We start from the raw sequence: 4,671 nt of genomic DNA on the forward strand, positions 1-4,671 counted from the left end.
AGTGAAGATATTCACCATCCAAGTAACAAACAGTTTTTGGATTTAACTTGATGCATAAAAACAAAGTTTATTATTTTCACTCGATCCAGTGACAACAGTTTTTGGATTTACAAACATTTAGAAAGTAGTTAGGATTTATTTCATGTTTAAGTTCATTTTACCGACTATTGTTAAAGTTCATAGACCTTTACCGCATTTAAATGTATTGAGCTAAAATTAAACCTGATATCCATATCGCATCATTACCGAATTCAGGGTTGTTTAATAACTTCAATAGTTATCAAGCACCAGCTGATTTAAGTTTTTCTTCAAACAGTGAGACAAAAGTAATTTTGTTGTATGCACAAATTTTGAGGGTCGCTTATAGAAAGAGGCGTCCTTGTCTTTGTTTCGCGGCATTTTTAAAACATAGAACCAGAGAACAGAGAACCTTGTGGGGCATTCTATATCCGCATGGTTAAAATATACATTTTAGCGCTATTTTAAAAACTAAGACGGTATAATAATATAATGTAAATGTCTCGCGTATCAAATCAAGATACAAATCAAGCCAATTCATGTGAATACTGTCGTATATGAACAAAGAGATATATAACAAATATGATATCCGGGGGAAAGTGTAAATAAAACGGCATACAAAACATTACAATCACACCCGACAATACGGTAAGTGTTAAAGTGTAAGGAAAATAGACAAGCTACAATAGATTGAGAATGGTGATGTTAAACAATTTCAAAACAGGGTGTTTCAGAAGAAATGCAAACAAAATGTTACACGCAAATATTTGGTCTTGTTTCAGAGTGGTCCGGTGAAAACTATGTGAACTTTGATGAGGCCTAGAACAATAGCGCTTTTATAACAATTATTTACAATAATATTGAAAAAGGTTCAATAACGATGTTCAATGTAAACAAGAATCCGACTCTAATGCGACTGAGCTTGTTTCACATATAATAGTTAGATGATTTATCTAACAATTGAAATTTATGATATGTAAAATATTTCGGCATTCTGCCGAATAAAAAGATCATAAAAAGAAGAACAATTATTAAGACACAACAACTGTTTTCTGGATCGGGCCTAAAAGACAGATGCCTAAAAGTATTGGTGGGGCCAGAATAAAAAATGAATCATCCCCCTTTCACATAAAAATACCACGTATCAACCGTAATTCATTAGCTTAACCGTTGTTTAGTGACACACACACACAAATAACTGTGTAATAAAAAAAATAAGTGTAATAGTTAGACGAGTTTAAAGTTTAATACTTATCTTTGACGTCGATGTTTCGTAGACATAGCAGAAAGATTCACTCTCATACTAAACACTCTCAGAAGGACCGTCATTTAATTCTCTTGATGCAATATTTATTCATGTTTTACATAAATTCTCTTCATGCAATATCTGACCACACTCTATGCACTTTTTGCAAACTAAACGAAGCAAGATGTCAATGACAAACAGTCAAAAGCTAAAACTGATCACTATAGTGGCTTTTTCTGTATTTGTTTTAAATGGCTCATGATGATGAAGAATTAGAATTAGAATTGACTTTTCTTTTTTTATCTGCAGGTTTTACCAAAGTGTGGAACTTTAAGGCCTCGATCTTTAATGAGTATATCTCTCTCGGTGCAATAGTCGGATGTGATTCTGCTGTAAAAGTGTAAAACAGCTTGTGCGATTCGTATTTGTGTGATTGATATCAATGTAGTCAGACTATCACTTAAATTCTTAAGCGTCATTTATTTCTATAAACGGCTCTCAAAGAAACGTCTTCACCTAAAACACACACACACACACAGTCCAACGTACAACTTGTGAAACAGCGTCGTCTGCTATCTGAACAAGATGACTAATCTAGCGGAGTAATAAAACCATCATCATTTGAAAACTTTTGTGTATTTATTTGTGTATCACAAATTCTTAGTGAATTGATCTTTTGAATCTTACACATGTGATTCCTGTATAAAAATTATGTTTTAAAGTTAGTCCATAGTCTTTACAAGAGTGTGACAAAATCCAGCCACAGATACATCCAAAGATACTAAGTAGGAGAATATCTAACTGTATAGTGTGAAGATTCCATTATCTGTTTATTTTGGGTCTGATGTTATAAGTATTAGTTAATAACAAAAACTTTAAATCAACATAATATTAATCACATATGGTTAAATTACAGTTTGAAAATGTTTATTTACAACGTGTTGCGTTGTGAGTGAGATGTTAGAGAAATCTGGTTGCACTACGCCTGAAACTTCATCAACATCTAAACTAAAAATTATCATGGTTTAGTTGTATTTTAAAACTCTTTTTTTTTCTTAAAAATTAACTTGTTTAATCGTATTCATATTGATCAGGTTGATATTTGTAGAAATAAGCAAAAAGAACATGTTAATGGCCTTGTGTCAGACTTTGTGAAACTTTAAAGCTAGATTATCATTTGAAAAGTGTAATACAGTATTTGATTTTACACAACCATTACACATTGAACCATTGAAGGCCTTTTGGAACTTTTGAAGGCCTCACATGTGCAGATTCGCTCGGTTGAAAAATGGTATTTTATTAGCTAAAATCATTGTCTTTATTAATAAATATGTCCTCATGGGTGTAAAATGATCTCTGCCAATGATCTGACTTAATTTATTATCTTTATCTACATGGGGAGGGTAAGTCCAAGGAGGCTTCCGTGTCGTTCCGCCATCTTGAAAAAGAGCAGAGAGGGACAAAAATCACTAGCCTAACTCAAAGTTTCATCATCAACTCTACTATAGTCAACAACCAAATTATGACTTAAAAACGTTTTAAGTATTACATTAAAAAAGCGTCATTGACAAAAATTGTAATTCTGACTTAAAAAGTTGAAATTATGACTATGCGTCATACATTATGAGATGAAAAGTTGAAATGATGACGTACTAAATTGAAATTATGATAGATAAAGTAAATATTCCATAGTGAAATTTTCTGAATTCAATATAATTGTATTTGTGAAAATTGTCTTCCCATACCGGGAGTCGAACCCGGGCAGCCTGGATGAAAACCAGGAATCCTAACTGCTAGACCATATGGGGGGGCGTTGATACAGTCCTCGGCACATTTGAAAGGCTGCACTGCATGGGACAAAATCCCTCCAAAAAAGCCAAAAAGCTAAAATTGAATTGATCGGTATGTAAATAAATATCGGGATAGCTTTTCCCAGGTGGAAAGAGCTAATGAAAGGGTGCCTGCTTTCTTCTCGACAGGGTAAGTCAAAATTACAAGCTTTTTCCATTGCTTGGTTGTGTAAATCATTATATAGGTGGCATAACGGTAGAACATGTACAATTAAACTCGATGATGTGCTATTGGAAGACATGTTGTCATAGATTCTTGATGCATAACAGCTACTTGCGTCGATGTTTCATGCGATCACACTTTTTGGACAGACACGAAGTTGCGCTAAAAGAAATATCTCGAAGAGAAAAACTGTAACTTAATTTCTTAATTTTCATTTATTCCTATTACGATGACGCCGCACAAAGATTGCCTAAAAACGTACGGTCTGACAAACAAATTGCGAACGGCCATCCAAAATCTTGATACGGTTAAATCTCGAGGTGTAAGAAAAATGTCATTTACAAAACATTGTGATTCTTAGATGTGAAACACCCTTGACATGATCTGCTGGCCTGCAAAAATAGTCATAAATGTTTTAGCACGGCTATTTACACCAATAGTATGAGAACTGTATATTGTGTCACTCGCATAGAAAATTAATTACCGTATTATCCGGGTCAAAAGGAAATGATGATAATAGTTGACACATCCTTAGCTCGTACATGTCTTTCATTTTGAAAATCACAGCTGCCGGTGCTTTAATTTTTTTAGTAAACCATTTAACATTACACGATGCCTACAAAATAATCAAAGCGGATGTTTTCTGTTCTAGGTAAGAACATTTACACCGAGTGTCATAGGCCGGGTAAATAATTTGAAAATAGTATTTCTGTCGAATGAGAAAAGTTCAGTCGTACATTTAAAAAATTTTCTGATGTAGAAATTATGTTTCTGCCAAACACATCCAAAGAGAAAGAGTTTTCTACTCGTGTGAGAAAAGCACTCGGGGGCATAAATTATATGAAGAAACAATGCTGGTCATCAGGTTATTTAAAAAAAATAAGACGATAGACGGCATGCCTTGCTTTAGTGACACACAATGTGTTTAAACACGTTTCAAATTGTAGGTGTAATTATTTTACTGACTTTAAGCAAAATGTATATTTGTTATTTTACAGTACGCATACAATCTACAGGATAGAAGGATGCGGATACAGTAAAATACAACTATAAACTTTAAGAAAAGTTAACTTTCATTACACTAGTGTAAAGCGATCTTACAGTAACTGAAAAGCACTACGTAAAAAGCCCGAAGGCCAAACAACTGATGGAAAACACGTTGGGGGGATACTGCCGGTTAAATATATCGTTTTAAATAAAGAATATAATATGGATAGTAAGGATACTTTTAATATAAAATAGAAATACAGCTGTACAGGCGGTCATTTTTATATTTTAATTTTGCTTTTAAATGGAGGTATTTTGGAACGGTTAAACAGAGGCCCTGCAAATGTCTTTCCTGCTCTTTGTCTGAAAGTACCGTAGATATGTGAAAGGTTTACGACCGTAGCAGC

Source organism: Carassius carassius, chromosome 50 (genome assembly GCF_963082965.1).
Source record: "Carassius carassius chromosome 50, fCarCar2.1, whole genome shotgun sequence".
In the NCBI taxonomy this organism is placed as follows: domain Eukaryota; kingdom Metazoa; phylum Chordata; class Actinopteri; order Cypriniformes; family Cyprinidae; genus Carassius; species Carassius carassius.